We start from the raw sequence: 20,217 nt of genomic DNA, 5'->3' as shown, positions 1-20,217 counted from the left end.
ATCAGGGGGTCCAGGATAATTGCATTTGGTCTCCTGATAGAATGAGAATTGTAGGGACTTCACATATCCTACGGTCAAGGGAGCCTCCAACAGTCTATCTCTCTAACTCTGCCTCCTCCTCCTTTTTTTTTTTTTTCCCAATTATCTCTCCAGAACACCACAAGACCTCTTAAGCTCCGGGGATAGAAAACTGGAATGAGCAAAGCAGAGCCTTCAATAGCAGACAGGCTCGAGGATGGGGCACCAAGGGACTGTGAATTGTTTTTGTTCTATCCATTTTGCCCCTGGTCTGCTAAGAGACTTCTAGGCCTCCAACATGCTGCCCAGGGACGCCTCTGTCTCCGGTTCCACCAAGCATCCTCTGCCCTCCTGGAGAGTGTCTGGCTCTCCAGGTGCCACACTTTCAGGCTTTGGGACAGAAAACACACACCAGTGTGGATGTTTTCAGATCAAATCCACGAGCAAATGCTGTTGGCTCTGCCTCTCACATACTCCCTACCCGGCCTCATGGGTGTTTTGAGGTTTTTTGGTTGTTGGTTTTTTTTGGTTTTGTTTTCAAGATTTATTTATTGTAGAGAGAGAGCGAGAGCGAGTGCAGGGGGCGGGGGAGGGGAGAAGGGGGCAAGGAGCCGAGGGAGAGAATCTTCAGGCAGACTTCCTGGAGAGCTTGGAGCCTGACATGGGGCTTGATCTTATGACCTGTTAGATCCCTACAGGAGCCAAAACAAAGTCAGATGCTTAACTGGCTGAGCCAGCCAGGCGACCCTGAGGATGGTTTTTAAAAACATAAATCAGGGGTGCCTGCATGGCTCAGTTGGTTAAGCAGCTACCTTCAGCTCAGGTCACAATCCCCAGGTCCTGGGATCGAGCCCTGCGTGGGGCTCCCTGCTCAGCAGAGAGTCGGCTTAAAAAATAAATAAATAAAAAATAAATAATAAAAATAAAAAAGTAAATCATGGGACACCTGGGTGGCTCAGTCGGTTAAGCATCTGCCTTCGGCTCAGGTCATGATCCCAGGGTCCTGGGATCGAGCCTCGCGTCGGGCTCCCTGCTCAGTGGGGAGTCTGCTTCTCCCTTTCCTTCTCTGTGTGCTCCCCCCAAATAAATAAATAAATCTTAAAGAGAAAAAAAAAAACAACTCAGAAGAGCCTAGGTGCATCCCATGTGTCCTGTTCCCTGAGAATCTTCCTCAGTCCCGCTTTTACCAGCTTATTTTCCCTGGGGGAGACAGACTAATGGCCCCCCACAGGTGTCCATGTGCTAATCCCCAAATCCCATGTGTATGTTACCCTATGTAGCAAAAGGGACTTTGCCAATGTGATTAAATTAGGAATCTTGAGATTATCCTGAGCCGATGGAATCATGAGGGTCCTTTTAAGGAGGCAGGAGGGACAGAGGGAAGGAGGCAGTATGAGGACAGAAACAGAGTCGAAGCTTTGTGCTTTGAAGACTAAGGCAAGGGCTGCCGGCCAAGGAATGAGGCAACCTCTAGAAGCCGGAAAACGCAAGGAAACAGATCCCCTCCCCCCACCCCCCCACCCCGGAGTCTCCAGGAAGAACGCAGCTCTGCCAACACCCTGATTTTAGTCCCATAAAATCCAGTTCGAACTTTGAACCCCAGAAGTGTTAAGGTTATCAATTTGTGGGGTTTCCTTCCAATTTTAAAATCGTGGCAAAAATACACCCATTTACCCTCTTAATCATTTTTAAGTGTACAGTTCAGCGGCGGTAGGTACATTCGCCCTTAGAGACTGTGAGGTCTGCGAGGGCAGACACCTGTTCCAGAGCCCAGGACGGAGTCGGTGCTCAGAAGTACTTGGTGGTCCCTCCTCTACGCAGCTGATGTCTTTGCATGGGGAAGAGAAGGTTGGTTGAGGAGCTGGAAACAAGCACCCCAGATGCCTCGCTTGGCACAGCTGAGACAGCTCTGCGACCAGTGCTAACCACCCATGTTGGTGGGTTGGGGTGCTCCTGGATTTGTGCCCCCACCCCCATCCCAGGGCATGTCTGCAGAAGGCACAGAATGACTTCAATGCCCCCCGGGGCCTAGGGATGGGGTGGGGGACTGCGCCATGGGTGTGGGACATTAGGTCTGGGGCGGGTGTCCCCAAGGGGTCCCAGCCTCTCGGCGCCAGCGCACGGAGCAGCGCGGCCCCTTGCCAGCCGGCGCTGGACTTCTTGCCCCCGCAGCTGTGGGAGGACGGCAGCAGAGCAGAACGACAAGGGCTGCCAGATCCCCCTTTCCAGCTTCATTCAGCGGTCCTGGGACCTCCAAGCCACGTCCTTACTGCCCCCTGGTGGACAGCTCGGTGCAGGGCGGGGGAAAGGCCCCGTCCCAGGGCAGAATACTGCCCTCTGCTGGCCCTCTCTGGGAGCGGCTCACATCCAGACGGATAGTTTAATCTTGGGGGTCTGGGGGTGGGGGGCGACCGCTGAGTAGCTCCCTTAGGTCCCAAATCCTGCATGGCGACACTCCACGGCAAGATGACTGCAGCTTCCCGCGGCATTCATTTACCACACCATCTCTCTCCAGTTCTCCTGTTCCATACTCCCAGAATGGGGATGTCCAGCAGGAAGCCAGGTGCCTAAACTCACACCCCCCACAAAGGATGGAAGGCTAGGTGCCCCCCCCCCCGCCTTCTGATGGCAGCCCGGCTTCCACAGGGATCCTCAGGATCTCCCCCCCCGCACTTGGCTTCAATGCGTCATGGAAAGTGAGGTAGGCGGGAGCCAGAGAGTAGAGCCCTCCTGGGCTATGTTGTGGGTTGACTGCTCTAGCGACAGCCCAGCCGAAAGTGTAAGGGGTTAAGCTGGGGGAGTCATGACCCATTCATGTTTTAGAAAGTATGGGGAAATGAGCGCGGTCAACATTGCTGAGAGGATTGAAAATTGGTACAATTTCTGTGGAAGGAAGTTTTGCAATGTCTTTCAAAATGACTCACACGTGTAGCTTTGAGCCAGCAACTCCATCCCTAGGATTTTAAGCTACAGACGTACTTGCCTATGTGGAAAATGTCTTATACAAACAGTCGGTCATTGTGGTGTTGATTGCAATTATAAAACGACAGCCCGATGTCCGTCATTGCAGGAATGATTAGTATAGTCTGTCCCTTCAAAGGAAGACCCGATCATTAAAAAAACAACAAAATCAGACAAAAAACAATAACAAGGAAGCTGTAATTCAAAACAGAATTATTGACTATATCTAATTAATATTGGATATATCTAATTAATATCTAAAAGATTTTGCTGAGTGGGAAAAGCAAAGTTAATAACAGTGGATATAGTGCACTACCATAAATATAAAGATGTGGGAGAGATAAACATTCATTTTTTTTTATGCTAAATGACCATTGCAGTTTCATACTCCCCAGGGTCAGTGGGGACCCCCAGTGAGATTGCATTATACCCTAGTTTCCCTCCACAGTCCACTCCCTTCCCTAGGTGCTGACCCCGAGAGTGCTCCGCAATAAATTCTAACCTCCATCTCAGGGCGTGCTTCTGGGAAAGCACAAATTTAATTTTCCTGGAAGTCACCGGTTTTCCAAAGTGGTTTGCTATTTTATACTCCCACCAACGGTAAGTAAAATTTCAGTTGCTTCCTGTCTTTGTTAATACAGATGTGTGTTCTTTTCGGTTTTAATTGGCCTTTCCATGATGGCTGAGCACCTTCTCAAGAACTTGTTGGCCAAAAAGAGGCAAAGAGATAACTCCGGGGGGCGCCTGGGTGGCTCAGTGGGTTAAAGTCTCTGCCTTCGGCTCGGGTCATGATCTCAGGGTCCTGGGATCGAGCCCCACATGGGGCTCTCTGCTCAGCGGGGAGCCTGCTTCCCTTCCTCTCTCTCTCTGCCTGCTTCTCTCCTTACTTGTGATTTCTGTCTGTCAAATAAATAAATTAAAAAAAAAAAGAGAGAGAGATAACTCCGGCTGCTGTGTGGAAGGAGCAAGAGTAAAAAGAGGTGGTCCCGTCATAGTACAGGGTCCCAGATAGAGATGATGAGGGCCAGACACACATCATAGCTGCGGAGATGGAGGGGACCCCTGGGTGGCTCAGTTGGTTAAGCAGCTGCCTTTGGCTCACATCCTGATCCCAGGGTCCTGTCCCTCTCCTGCTGCTGCTCCCCCTGCTTCAGCTCTCTCTCACGCAATTAAACAAAATCTTTTTTGAAAAAGAGAAAAATAAAATAAAATAAAATAAGAATAAATCAGGGATGGAGAGCCTATGAGATGGCTGATGGAGTGGGTGTGCAGGGTAAGAAAAAGAGAGAAATCACGGCGGAACTCCTTCAAAGTGCCCCTTGCAAATCTGGAAACAGGGGAGGGGAGAACAACTTTAGGGGACTGTAGAAATCATCTGGAAGGAGAGGAAGGATCGGGAGAGCCTGAAAGGGCAGGGAAGGCATTGGGGGCAGGGGAGCAGGATGGATGGAGAATGAGTCTGTACAAAGTTGTAGAATCAAAATGGTGTGGTACTGGCCTCAGGACAGGCATATGGACCAACGGGATAGAACAGAGAGCCCAGAAATCAACCCTCATATACACGGCCAACGAATATTCAACAAGACCCACGGGTGTCTTTCCATGGCTGGAAGAGAGTCTTTTCAACAGAGGGTGTTGGGAAAGCTGGACATCCACGTGCAAAAGAGTGAAGTCGGATCCTTATCTTGTACCAAAAAACCAGAAACCAAAATTAATTCAAAATGGATCAAAACCTTCAAACTCTGGGGTGCCTTGGTGGCTCAGTGGGTTAAGGCCTCTGCCTTTGGCTTAGGTCATGATCCCAGGACCCTGAGATCATGACCTGAGCCGAAGGCAGAGGCCTTAACCCACTGAGCCACCCAGGCGCCCCTAAATCACATATTTGATAAGGGTCTGGTATCCAGACCATGTGAAGAACTCTCATAACTCAACCACAAAATGGCAACCCAGTTAAAAAATGGGGCAAGGGATGTGAATGAACATTTCTCCAGAGGAGGCAGACAAACACCAATAAATACACGCTCGACCTCATTCATCACTTGGGAAATGCAAATCACAACCAAATTGAGAGACCTCTTCAGACTCAGTAGGATTTCTGTACTGAAAGAAAGAAGGAAAGAGAGAGAGGGAGGAAGGAAGCATGGGAGGGAGGGATGGGGCGAATGTAAAAGGGTGCCGTTACCGTAACACAATGGCAGTTTTTCCAAACAGAATTACCAAATGGCTCCCAATTTGAATCCTATGCACATACCCAAGGGAATTGAAGGCAGGTGTTCAAACAAAAGTGTAGACAGGAATGTGCATATCAGCATTAATCATAATCAGCCTCCAAGTAGAAACAGCCCGACTGTCCGTCAGTGGATGCGTGGCCAGGTAACACGTGATATATACATACAGAGACGTATTTGGCCATAAAAAGGAATGAAGGGCTGATGCTGAAACACAGATGAATCTTGAAAACGTTAACTGGAGGAGACAAGTCTGAAAGGAGCACAGATTGCGAAATGTCCAGTGCAGGCAAATCCACAGAGACAGAAAACACACTAGTGGTCACCACGGTGTGGGGGAGGGGGAAAGGGAAACGGGGAGTGAGCACTAATGGGTATGGTGTCTTTTGGGGGAGTGATAAAAATGTCCTAGGACTAATGGTGATGGTTGCCTAGCTTTTTTTTTTTTTTTTTTTGAGAAGGAGAGAACACGTATGCGTGCAGGCACATGGCGGGAGGGGAAGAGGGAGGGGGAGAGAGAGGATCTTAAGCAGACTCCATGCCCAGCACCACCTCACAGCCCTGAGATCATGGCCTGAGCTGAAATCAAGAGTCGGAGGCTTTACTGACTGAGCCACCCAGGCACCCCTGGCCCTTTTTAGAGAGCGCACAACTTTTTGAATATACTAAAATCTACAGAATCTGTACACTTAATAATGGTGGATTTTATGGTAGGGGAGTCAAATCTCCACACACAAAAAAAATGTGTGCAGAGAAATACAAATTTAAGAATAAATGAAACACATGATATTAGAGGCAAGATGGCGGGAGATTTAACAGACCGAGATGACATCCCATAGCAGGAGTTCAGCTAGACAGTTATCAAACCATCCCGAACACCTACAAACCCAACAGGAGATCGAAGAGAAGAAGAGCAGCAATTCTAGGAATAGAAAATCAACCACTTTCTGGAAGGCGGGTCCAGCAGAGAAGCGAATCCGAAGCCACGGGAAGACAGACCGCGGGGGGGAGGCGCCGGTCGGCTCCACGGGGGGACGTTGCTGCAGAGGCGGAGCAGGGGTGGGGACCTCGCGGGGACAGCGTGGTCTCAGGTCCCTCGGGGTCCCAGAAGGACCGGGAGTGTCCGAGGGCGGCAGAGCGCGCAGGGATCGGAGCGGGGACGCCGTCCGCAGAGATGGAGCCAAGGAGGGGCTCTCAGCTCGGGGTCGCCTTAACCCGTGATCCAAGGCACAGTTGGGCCACTGCTCTCCACGCAGGGACCCCACACATGGCGGATCCGGGGAGACTCACCGTCCTTCTCTGGGAGGAGTGGCGCCGGAGTGCGGGGCAGGGGGGCGGGGCAGCTGCGGGTTTGCAGACTCCAGAGGGGCCACGCCAGAGACAGAGACGCTCGGTCACAGGCTGGGCAGCTTAGACCGTGGCCAGAGACCAGGGAGCTGGGAGGGACAGACGGCTTTTCTCCCGGGGGCGCACTGAAGAGTGGAACCCGAGCTCTCCACTCCTCCGGGCCAGGGCCTAGGAGGCCGCCATCTTCATTCCCGTCCTACGGACTCTACGGAAAGCGCTCAGGGAACAAAAGCTTCAAGCGCGAACCCGAGCAGATGACTTAGCCCGGCCCCTGGCAAGGGAGGTGCAATTCCGTGTCCCAAAGACATTTAAGAATCAAGGCAACAGGCCCCTCACCAAAAGATCAGCGGAACATCCAGCCAAGACCAAGGTCACGGATCAAGGAGAACTGCGGAAGGCCAGAGGAGGGGAAAGCGACACATAGAATTCATGGCTTTTTCCCCATGATTCTTGCAAATAAATAAATAATACATAAAATATTTTTTTTTCTTATTCTATTTTTTTAATCTTGGCCTCTTCCCTCTTTTAACCTTTTTTAACTAGTTCATCTTAACAATACCTTTCTAAAAAAACCTTTTTAAGCCTTCATTGTTATAGGCATATTTTATCCCTTCATTGTATTTAACCTTATTTTTTTATGCGTATAGGGATTTTTATTTTCCTAAAAAATTTTGGGATTCAATTTCTTCTAATAGATCAAAATATACCCTAAATTGGGTGACTGGGTGGTTTAGTGGGTTAAAGCCTCTGCCTTCAGCTCAGCTCATGATCCCAGGGTCCTGGGATCAAGCCCGGCATTGGGCTCTCTGCTCAGCAGGGAGCCTGCTTCCCCCGACCCCTCTCTTTCTGCCTGCTTCTCTGCCTACTTGTGATGGCTGTCTGTCAAATAAATAAATAAAATATTTTAAAAAATATATACCCTAAATCTAGCACATGGCTTTGTTCTAGTCTCCAGTCTGAGCGCATTCTCTCCTCTTTTTCTTTTTTTTTTTTAAGATTTTATTTATTTATTTGACACGGAGAGAGATCACAAGTAGGCAGAAAGGCAGACAGAGAGAGAGAGAGAAGCAAGCTCCCTACTGAGCAGGGAGCCCGATGCGGGACTCCATCCCAGGACCCTGAGATCATGACCTGAGTCAAAGGCAGAGGCTTAACCCACTGAGCCACCCAGGTGCCCTTCTCCTCTTTTTTTTTTTTTTTTCTTTTTCCAACCAACTTATCTTATCAATTCATTTTTTAGATTTTTAAAAAAATTTTCATCTTTACAGTCATATTCCATCCCTTCATCGTATTTACCCTTATTTTTGTACACACACACACACGTGTGTGTGTGCGTATGTGTATATATATATATATATTTTTTTTTTCTTTCTTTAAAATCTTGGGAGGTAGTTTCTTCTAAGAGACCAAAATACACCCAAAATCATTCTGAACTCTAGATCTGTCATGTTACCAATGTCCGTATTGATTAGGTCTCCAGCCTTCGGTACGGCCTCTTGTTCTTTTTTTTGAGGTGAGTTTTTCCGCCTTGTCATTTTGTCCAGATAAGATTTGCTTTCTCCTGCCGTGGAATTCCGCTGTTCTTGGTGAGTGAAGTTGGTCTTGGCTGGGTTTCTTGTTGATCTTCTGGGGGAGGGGCCTGTTGTAGTGATTCTCAAGTGTCTTTGCTGCAGTCAGAATTGCACCGCCCTTGCCAGGGGCCGGGCTAAGTAATCCGCTTGGGTTCGCTTTCGGGAGCTTTTGTTCCCTGAGCGCTTTCCGTAGAGTCCGGAGGACGGGAATGAAGATGGCGGCCGCCCAGTCTCCGGCCCGGAGGAGCCGAGAGCTTGGGGTTCCGCTCCTCAGTGCGCTCTCAGAGCAAAGCGCCCAACCGCCCCGCCTCCCTGGCCTGCGGTCGCGCCTTGAGGAAAGCAGTCAATTGCTGGAGCTGGAGAAAAGCGCGTGTCGCTTCCATCTCCGTGGCCTCCGGCCGCGCTCCGAGCCCACCCAGCCTGCGACCGGCACAAGGTAACCCCGGGCTGAGAGCTCGCTCCTCGGCTCTGTCGCTGTAGCCGGCTTCCCCGCTCTAATACCTGCGAGCTCTGCGGCACTCAGACACCCCCAGTCCTTCTGTGACCCCGCGGGACCTGGGGTTATGCTGACCCCGCCTGGGTTTCCCCCCGGTTTAGCCTCTGGAGCGATGTCTCCCAGTGGAGCCGACTTTTAAAAGTCCCGATTTTGTGCTCCGTTGCTCCGCCGCTTGCCGGGTGCCGGCCCCTCCCCCCGGGGTCTATCTTCCCGTCGCTTTGGATTCACTTCTCCGCAGGTCCTACCTTTCAGAAAGTGATCGATTTTCTGTTTCTGGGATTGTTGCTCTTCTTCTCTTCGATTTCCCGTTGGATTTGTAGGTGTTCACAATGGTTAGATAAGCTATCTAGCTGATCTCCTGCTACCCGATGTCGTCTCAGCTGCTGCTTCTCCGCCATCTTGACTCCTCCCTACACCCAAAATCAAGTAGGTGGTTCTGTTCTTGTCACCAGTCTAATACATATATATATATATATTTTTTTTTAATTCCTTTTTTCCCCCTTTCTTCTCCCCACAGTTTTCAGTATCTTCTGATTTGGTTAGTGTACATTTTTCTGGGGTCTTTGCCACCATTTTAGTATTTTATTCTCTCATTCATATATTCTTATCTGGATAAAATGACAGGGTGGAAAAACTCACCACAAAAATTAGAACAAGAGGCAGTACCGATGGCTAGAGACCTAATCAATATGGACATGGATAATATGTCAGAACTAGAGTTCAGAAAGACAATTCTCAAGGTGTTAGCTGCTCTCAAAAAAGGCATGGAAGATATTAGAGAAATCCTTTCTGGAGAAATAAAATCCCTTTCTGGAGAAATAAAAGAATTAAAATCTAACCAAGTTGAAATTAAAAAAGCTATTAATGAGGTGCAATAAAAAATGGAGGCTCTTACTGCTAGGATAAATGAGGCAGAAGAAAGAATTAGTGATATAGAAGACCAAATGATGGAGAGTAAAGAAGGTGAGAAAAAGAGAGACAAACAACTACTGGCCCATGAGGGGAGAATTTGATAGATAAGTGATACCATAAGATGAAACAATATTAGAATAATTGGGATTCCAGAAGAAGAAGGGGGGGGGAGCAGAAGTTATATTGGAGTGAATTATAGTAGAGAATTTTCCTAATATGGCAAAGGGAACAAGCATCAAATTCAGGAGGCACAGAGAATCCCCCTCAAAATCAATTAAAATAGGTCCACACCCCCTCACCTAAGAGTAAAACTTACAAGTCTTAGTGACAAAAAGAAAATCCTTAGGACAAGAATTCTGTAACATACAAATGTAGAAATATTAGATTGGCAGCAGACTTATCCAGAGAGCCAGCAGGCCAGAAAGGACTGGCAAGATATATTCAGAGCACTAAATGAGAAAAATATGCAGCCAAGAATACTATATCCAGCCAGGCTGTCATTGAAAATAGGAGAGATAAAAAGCTTCCAGGACAAACAAAAACTAAAAGAATTTGCAAACACCAAACCAGCCCTACAGGAAATATTGAACAGGGTCCTCTAAGCAAAGAGAGAGCCTAAAAGTAGTAGACAAGAAAGGAACAGAGACAATATACAATAACAGTCACCTTACAGGCAATACAATGGCACTAAATTCATATCTTTCAATAGTTAACCTGAATGTAAATGGGCTAAATGCCCCAATCAAAAGACACAGGTATCAGAATGGATAAAAAACCAAAACCCATCAACATGCTATCTATAAGAAACTCATTTTAGACCCAAAGACAACTCTAGATTTAAAGTGAGGGGGTGGAAAAGAATCCACCAGGCTAATGGACACCAGAAGAAAGCTGGGGTGACAATCTTTATATTAGATCAATTAGATTTTAGGCCAAGACTATAATGAGAGATGAGGAAAGACACACCATATACTCAAAGGGTCTGTCCAACAAGAAGATCTAACAACTTTAAATATCTATGCCCCTAACACGGGAGCAGCCAACTATATAAACCAATTAATAACAAAATCAAAGAAACACATTGACAATAATACAATAATAGTAGGGGACTTTAACACCCCCCTCACTGAAATGGACAGATCATCCAAGCAAAAGATCAACAAGGAAATAATGGCCTTAAATGACACACTGGATCAGATGGACATCACAGATATATTCAGAACATTTCATCCCAAAGCAACAGAATACACATTCTTCTCTAGTGCACATGGAACATTCTCCAGAATAGATCAAATCCTGGGTCACAAATCAGGTCTCAACCGGTACCAAAAGATTGGGATCATTCCCTGCATATTTTCAGACCACAATGCTCTGAAGCTAGAACTCAATCACAAGAGGAAAGTTGGAAAGAACTCAAATACATGGAGGCTAAAGAGCATCCTACTAAAGAATGAATGGGTCAACCAGGAAATTAAAGAAGAATTGAAAAAATTCATGGAAACAAATGAAAATGAAAACACAACTGTTCAAAATCTGTGAGACACAGCAAGGCAGTCCTGAGAGGAAAGTATATAGCAATACAAACTTTTCTCAAGAAACAAGAAAGGTCTCAAGAACACAACCTAACCCTACACCTAAAGGAGCTGGAGAAAGAACAGCAAAGAAAGCCTAAACCCAGCAGGAGAAGAGAAATAATAAAGATCAGAGTGAAATCAATGAAATTGAAACAAAAAGGACAGTAGAACAAACCAATGAAACTGGGAACTGTTTCTTTGAAAGCATTAATAAGATTGATAAACCCCTGGCCAGACTTATCAAAAAGAAAAAAGAAAGGACTCAAATTAATAAAATCATGAATGAAAGAGGAGAGATCACAATCAACACCAAAGAAATACAATTATAAGAACATATTATGAGCAACTATACATCTGCAAATTTGACAATCTGGAAGAAATGGATGCATTCCTAGAGATGTATAAACTACCAAAACTGAACCAGGAAGAAATATAAAACCTGAACAGACCCATAACCAGTAAGGAGATTGAAGCAGTGATCAAAAATCTCCCAACGGGGCACCTGGGTGGCTCAGTGGTTAAGCCTCTGCCTTCGGCTCAGGTCATGATCCCAGAGTCTTGGGATCGAGTCCCACAACAGGCTCTCTGCTCAGCGGGGAGTCTGCTTCCTCCTCTCTCTCTGCCTACCTCTCTGCCTACTTGTGATCTCTGTCTGTCAAATAAATAGATAAAATCTTTAAAAAAAAAAAAAATCTCCCAACAAACAAAAGCCCAGGGCCAGACGGCTTTCCAGGGGAATTCTACCAAACATTTAAAGAAGGATTAATACCTATTCTCCTGAAACTGTTCCAAAAAATAGAAACGGAAGGAAAACTTCCAAACTCAATTTATGAGGCCAGCATTACCTTAATCCCAAAACCATACAAAGACCCCATCAAAAAGGGGAATTACAGACCAGTATCCTTGGTGACCACAGATGTGAAAATTCTCATCAAAATACTAGCCAAGAGGATCCAACAATACATTAAAAGGATTATTCACAACAACCAAGTGGGATTTATTCCTGGGCTGCAAGATTGGTTCAATATCCGCAAATCAATCAATGTGATACAATATATTAATAAAAGAAAGAACAAGAACCATATGATACTCTCCATAGATGCTGAAAAAGCATTTGAAAAAGCACAGCATCCTTTCTTGATCAAAACTCTTCAAAGTGTAGGCATAGAGGGTACATACATCTATATCATTAAAGCCATCTATGAAAAACCCACAGCGAATATCATTCTCAATGGGGAAAAACTGAGAACTTTTCCCCTAATGTCAGGAACACGGCAGAGCTGTCCACTATCACCACTGCTGTTCAACATAGTACTAGAAGTCCTAGCCTCAGCAATCAGACAACAAAAAGAAATAAAAGGCACCTGAATCGGCAAAGAAGTAAAACTCTGACTCTTTGCAGATGATGTGACACTTTATGTGGAAAACCCAAAAGACTCCACTCCAAAACTGCTAGAACTCATACAGGAATTCAGTAAAGTGTCAGGATATAAAATCAACGCACAGAAATCAGTTACATTTCTCTATACCAACAGCAAGAAGAAAGAGAAATTAAGGAGTTGATCCCATTTACAGTTGCACCCAAAACCATAAGATACCTAGGAATAAACCTAACCAAAGAGGCAAAGAATCTGTACTCAGAAAACTATAAAGTACTCATGAAAGAAATTGAGGAAGACACAAAGAAATGGAAAAATGTTCTATGCTCATGGACTGGAAGAACAAATATTGTGAAAATGTCTATGCTACCTAAAGCAATCTACACATTCAATGCAATCCTTATCAAAATACCATCAATTTTTTTCCAAAGAAATGGAACAAATAATCCTAAAATTTATATGGAAGCAGAAAAGACCCTGAATAGCCAGAGGAATGTTGAAAAAGAAAGCCAAAGTTGGTGGCATCACAATTCTAGACTTCAAGCTGTATTACAAAGCTGTAATCATCAAGACTGTGTAGTACTGGCACAAAAACAGACACATAGATCAATAGAACAGAATAGAGAGCCCAAAAATGGACCCTCAACTCTATGCTCAACTAATCTTCGACAACGCAGGAAAGAATGTCCAATGGAAAAAAAGACAGTCTCTACAACAACTGGTGTTGGGAAAATTGGACAGCCACATGCAGAAGAATGAAACTGGACCATTTCCTTACACCATACACAAAAATAGACTCAAAATGGATGAAAGACCTCGATGTGAGACAGGAATCCACCAAAATCCTTGAGGAGAACACAGGCAGCAACCTCTTCTACCTCAGCCGCAGCAACTTCTTCCTAGAAACATCACCAAAGGCAAGGGAAGCAAGGGCACAAACGAACTACTGGGACTTCATCAAGATCAAAAGTTTTTGCACAGCAAAGGAGACAGTCAACAAAACCAAAAGACAACTGACAGAATGAGAGAAGATATTTGCAAACGACGTATCAGATAAAGGGCTAGTATCCAAAATCTATAAAGAACTTATCAAACTCAGCACCCAAAGAACATATAATCCAATCAAGAAATGGGCAGAAGACATGAACAGACATTTCTGCAAAGAAGACATCCAGATGACCAGCAGACACATGAAAAAGTGCTCCACATCACTCGGCATCAGAAAAATACACATCAAAACCACAATGAGATACCACCTCACCCCAGTCAGAATGGCTAAAATTAACAAGTCAGGAAATGACAGATGTTGGCAAGGATGCGGAGAAAGGGGAACCCTCCTACACTGTTGGTGGGAAGGCAAGGTGGTGCAGCCACTCTGGAAAACAGCATGGAGGTCCCTCAAAAAGTTGATAATAGATCTACCCTATGACCCAGCAATCTCACTACTGGGTATTTACCCTAAAGATATAAATGTAGTGATCTGAAGGGGCACGTGCACCTGAATATTTATAGCAGCAATGTCTACAATAGCCAAACTATGGAAAGAACCTAGATGTCCATCAACAGATGAATGGATAAAGAAGACGTGGCATATATATATATATATAGCAGCCATTAAAAGAAATGAAATGTTGCCATTTGCAAAGACATGGATGGAACTAGAGGGTATTATGCTGAGCAAAATAAGTCAATCAGAGAAAGACAATTATGATCTCTCTGATATGAGGAATTTGAGAGGCAGTGTTGGGGCTCGTGGGGGCTAGGGAAGGAAAAAATGAAACAAGATGGGATTGGGAGGGAGACAAACCATAAGAGACTCTTAATCTCACAAAACAAACTGAGGGTTCTGGGTGGCGGGGACATATGGAGAGGGTATTTGAGTTATGGACATTGGGGAGGGTATGTGCTATGGTGAGTGCTGTGAAGTGTATAAACCTGACGATTCACAGACTTGCACCCCTGGGGCAAATAATACATTATATGTTAATAAAAATAATTAATTAAAAAAACCAAGAGAGTATGAAACAACCAGAAAAAAAAAAAAAAGAAAAAGAAAAACCTGATAGACCTGTATGCCAAGAAGAATGAATTTTCTTGTATGTAGATTTTAAAATAAATTTCAAGTATGACAAAATTTAAGGTTTCTTGACAGTAGAGCCTATATTTGAATCAAATTTGTACCTCCTCAGAGAGTCTGGTATGTTGCCCTATGGTTAATAGTCACGTATTAAAGAAAATGATGGTGGTGTGGGGCGAGAGGGAGAGTCTGCTAAGCAGCTGCCTTCTGCTCAGGTTATGATCCCAGAGTGCTGGGATCGAGCCCGGCCATCCCCACCGTAGGGCTCCCTGCTCGGTGGGGAGTCTGCTTCTTTCTCTCCCTCTGCCCCTCCCCCCACTCGTGCTCTCATGCTCTCTCTCAAATAAATAAAATATTTAAATATAAATAAAGTAAATAATAATTAGGGGTTCCTGGGTGGCTCAGTCCGGTTAAGCATCCGGTTCTTGATCTCAGCTCAGGACTTGATCTCAAGAGTTGGGAATTCAAGCCCCAGACTGGGCTACTTAACAAAACCAAACCAAAGCCAAATAAAAAAATCTTTAAAAAAAGGGGGGGTGGGCTCCTGGGTGGCTCAGTGGATTAAGCCGCTGCCTTCGGCTCAGGTCATGCTCTCAGGGTCCTGGGATCGAGCCCTGCATTGGGCTCTCTGAGTGGGGAGCCTGCTTCCCGCTCTCTCTCTGCCTGCCTCTCTGTCTACTTGTGATCTCTCTCTCTCTCTGTCAAATAAATAAATAAATAAATAAAATCCTTTAAAAAAACAAAAAACCAAAGTCAAAACAAAACAAAACAAAAAAAAACATTTAAACTACATGGTTAAATCGAAATTATTTATCGAAAGTTTTGGCGACAAGCATTAACACCTCTGGGACAATTGTTCTCTCATTCCCATAGTCCAATACTGGCAAGAGATTGCCATTTCCCAAGGACCGACAAGCTTCCAGCTCTAGAGAGAGCGCAGTGACCCAGAGAGACACTCCCCGAGGTACTGTCAAGCCAGGTCAGTGTGCCCCGAGGCTTCCAGAGAAACCCTCAGTCTGACCTGACCAACCATCCACCATCTCTTTTCGGTCCATTCTGACTCAATTTCCGGTACCTCCTTCCCAGAATTTCTACGCTGGTGTGTAAACCCGTGCAAGCAATAACCTTTCGCTGGGTCACTGAGGTTTGCAGATGTGACCTTCTCACCAAGGCCCTGGAGCACATAGAGGGCAGACACGTCCCAGGTGGAATTTGTTCCCTAGAGTGTGTGATGGGGCCGTGGGGGGGCGGGGGAGGGGTGGGGATGCATCAGCTTTTGAATCAGAGCACCTGAATTCAAGGGGATGCTGAGACCGACTTTCCAAATCTGTGAAGAGGAAAAAACGAGTTCCTATTTGTGGAAGTTTCATAAAATACTCCATAAAATTAATTTACTGCAATTAGTTCTTATCGCTGTGCGTCCGTCCCCAGGAGCGCCGGCCCACCCAGACCCTGCATTCCCCAGGACTCCGATCTGCCCCTTCCCAGCATCCCTGCCCCGGCAGTTCTCGCTGCGTTGCCCTAACCTTGGCCTCTGTTACCGCTAGAGGCTTCCCAGGTCACACCCTGCCTCTGGCTTTTTCCTGGAAGGGAGTAGGAAGCACGAGGACACTGGAGCCAAATCCATGTGGCAGTGAATCCTGGTTTTGCTTCGCCGTCTGGGGACCTGGCTTAATCCTTTCCAGCTGTGAAATGGGCACAATAAAGCTTCCCTGAAAACAGGAGAAGCAAGGTAGGTCAGACACCTGGCAAAACAAGCCATCGGTGCCTGGTAGCTGTCAAGACCGACCCCTCCCCGTCTCCTCCCGCCCCTCCGGTGCCAGATCAACCATCCGAAACCAGGTTGGGCTCCAAATCCACCGGCCGCCGCTCACGGCTGGAGTAGGAACTCCTGGCTTGGGAAGCACGGATCGATCTCCAGGGGGAAGTCGGAGAGACCGTCCATCACGCGGGGATGGCTGAGGCATCAAGGCCTGCGGGAGGAATCAAGGCCGTGAGTAAGCTGGGGGGGTGGGGGGCGGGGAATGATCGAGATCCACCTGATCTCGCAGAGAGAGATCCAGACCTTGGAGGAAAAAAGCAAAATAAGGAGAGGAAAGGAAGCAGAACGAGGGCCTAGTGTGCATTCTTTTGGCAACTAGAGTGAGGAAAGGGGGGCATGCGGGGGCAATCTGGAAAAAAAAACGCGAACCTGGGGGCAAGCGACACCAGGTTGCCCTGGCAACAGACTCCACCCCCACCCCCCCCGCGCAAGTCAGGGGAGTCCTAAAGGAACAGGTAAAATGAGCAAAAAAAAAAAAACAAAAAAAAACCTTCCTTTTTTTTTTTTTTTTTTTTGTAGGCTGCTGAGATTTTGGGGAGGGTGGGTGGTTGTTGTACTATCATAGTGAACACGGACCTATACAGAAATTCTGGTACCTGGAAGTAAGTACAAAAGTTTAAAAAGAGAGGTACAGGTCCAAGAGGGCTGTCGTTCAAGGTTGAGAAAGTCACAGTCCACGTGGTGCAGTGGCAAAACCTTTGTTAAAATTATCCTCTGAGATGGCTTGGTGGGAAGATCATTTAGCTAATAAGGTTTTGACTTTGGGTAAGGCCGTGGGAAAACAGAATTTGGGGTAGCATGAGGGTCTGTTGGGTGCTCTTGAAAAAAAAGTCACAAAGCCAACTATATTTTTAAGGAAGCTGTAGCATGGAAAGAACGATTAATCTAAACTAAGAGAAACAGTGACTGTTTCAATACTTGAAATAACCTCTGGGTCTCCCAACATTTTACAGGAAGGACGCTCAGCCTTCATGAGGTCATGTGGCCCCAGGTCTGTTTCAGATATGGCCACTGGGTTTGATGGTGTAGATGGTGCCCCCTAGGCAGTGGACCCACAAGCCATACAGAGTGACTTCCAGGGACAGAACCAAGTCACTTCCCCCATCCCAGGTGGGCAGCTTTCCATCTTCCCCCTACCCGAGAAAGTTTATTATGGTTAATCTTTCCTGTTCTACTATTCTGTGTTGGTCAATGTTGGGGAGGGGAGGGTCTGGAAATCAAGGACTTTCTCCCGATCCCAGGTAGGGAATTTTTGCAAGGTATGCCCAGGGGGATTTTAGAGGTGCTTATGGAAATATATGATAATTAGGGGCGCCTGGGTGGCTCAGTGGGCTAAGCGTCTGCCTCAGCTCAGGTCATGATCTCAGGGTCCTGGGATCGAGCCCCGCATCGGGCTCTCTGCTCAGCGGGGAGCCTGCTTCCCCCTCTCTCTCTGCCTACCTCTCTGCCTGCTTGTGATCTCTCTCTCTCTGTCAAATAAATCAATATAATCTTAAAGAAAAGAAAATACATAATTAAATTAAAAGACATCTTCTTTGGCATTACATCAGCAACGGGGCTCCGGTGCTGATAAGAGGTTTGTATTTCTCAGTGATTGATAGGTCATCAGTGACAATGAGCTCATGCCTACCTTGACAGTCACTTTCTGAGACGTTGCCAAGTGACATCTGGGTCAGTGTGTTCCAGGCCTTCCAGAGAAACAAGTTTTCTGTTCTGACTGCTCCCTGACCACAACTTCTTCTGCACATTTTCATCCAACTTCCTCTGCTCCCCTTTCCAGCTGCAGCTGAATTTCTCAACACACACACACACACACACACACACACACACATGCCCCTACCTCCATCCCTTGATGGCTCCCGGGACCAAAATATTCCCTTCTTGCTAGAGGTCGGCTCAGTGGTAAACCTCAACTCAGCCGACCAGCCCAAGTTTAGATCAATCTCTTGCTAAAGATTTCAGAATTCTTCTTTGCAGAGAGAACCTATCTTTATGTCATCCAAAGTCCTGAGTCTCCCTCTGAGTCACAAGCAGAAGCACCAAGATGTGCAAAGGCTGCCCTCTCTGTTTGGAAAGGCTGGGAGGAAAACGTCCAGTTGCAACAGGCTTGGCCAACAGAGGGCAGAACCCGTTCTTTGGAACCATATCAAACTGGCCTCTTCCCTTTCAGAGGGTGGCCGTTCACGGTATTAACAGGTGACAGTTATGACCCCCGAAGTGTCCTCTTCTTCAGGTTAAATATCCCCGTGGTTTTCATGGATCTTTATATTTTTTTTAACATTTTATTTATTTATTTATTTGAGGTGGGGGGGGGAGAGGGAGAGAGAGCATGAGCAGGGGGGAGGGGCCCAGGGAGAGGGAGAGAGAGGATCTGAAGCAAACTCCATGCTGAGTCAGACACTTAACAAACTGAGCTACCCAGGAACCCCTTCGTGTATCTTTCACAGAAAGAGGTTAACCCTTAAGTGTTTCGAAAAACGTAAAGTGAAACATACACGTAAGTTATTGCATAGTCCGGATTCAAAATTCAATCTCTGTCCTGGAAACTCTGCTCTGAACACATCCACATCGATTTCCCCACTGAAAAAACAATGCCAACAACCGGCAAGGCTTTGCCTCCTGAATTATTCATCGCACCATTAGTTGTAATGGCAAAAAGAATCCAAAAATTGTCTCCAGTGTGTGTGTGTTCACAGCCCAGCAAAGATACCAATGCTGCCATTTAAAATTGTGTTTATCCACCCGAGAGAAGGGAAAGCGTCTATCCACGCAAAAATGTGTACCAGGTGTTCATTGTAGCATTATTTGTAATGGCCGAAAGGTAGAAACAAGCCATCTGTGCATGAATGAATAAACCAATGTGGTATATTCATGCAGAATTTTAGGACATAAGAGTCTTGTCCAACCATAAAAAAGAGCAGCCCACGGATACATGCTATGATATGGAGGCACCTTGAGAAAATGATGGTAAGTGAAAGAAGCCAGACACTCAAGGCCACCTGTTACACGATTCCATTTGTAAGATATGTCTAGAATAAGCATGTCCGCAGAGACAGACATTAGCTTAGTAGTTATCAGAGGTTGAGGGCAGGGAGGAATCAGGAGTGACTGCTAACAGGTACGAGGTTCCTTTTGGGGTGATGAAAGGGTTCTAAAATTGATCGTGGTGGGGGCGCCTGGGTGGCTCAGTGGGTTAAGTGACTGCCTTTGGCTCAGGTCATGATCCCAGAGTCCCGGGATTGAGTCCCACATCAAGCTCCCAGCTCCATGGGGAGTCCGCTTCTCCCTCTGACCTTCTCCCCTCTCATGCTCTCTCTCTCTCTCTCTCAAATAAATAAGTAAAATCTTTTTAAAAAGTGAAAAATAAAATTGATCATGGTGTGATTACAAAGCTTTGCGAGTATACTAAAAGCCATTGAATGGTACACTTTCGAGGGATGAATTGTATCACAAGTAGGCAGAGAGGCAGGTGAGGGGGGCAGTGGGAGCAGACTTCCCACTGAGCAGAGAGCCCGATGCGGGGCTCGAGCCCAGGACCCCAGGATCATGACCTGAGCCGAAGGCAGAGGCTTTAACCCACTGAGCCACCCAGGTGCCCCATAAATAAAATCTTTTAAAAAAATTTTAGTTTAGTTTTATGTTTACTGAATAGTTTTCAACTATTAGATGGATCTTTCCAAACGTCCCTGTTTAAAGTCACCTTAGCCACTCCACCCAGCGTTTTCACTGCTGAGCTACATCTGGGTTCAGATGCCCCGCCCCGCAGAGCTGCTCACCTAGCAGAGGGGTGTTCTTTTCAGGCTGGTCAGCGGATCACTCAAAAGTCCACCCA

This window comes from Martes martes (genome assembly GCF_963455335.1).
Source record: "Martes martes genome assembly, chromosome: 18".
NCBI lineage: Eukaryota > Metazoa > Chordata > Mammalia > Carnivora > Mustelidae > Martes > Martes martes.
This window is presented reverse-complemented; position numbering follows the sequence as displayed.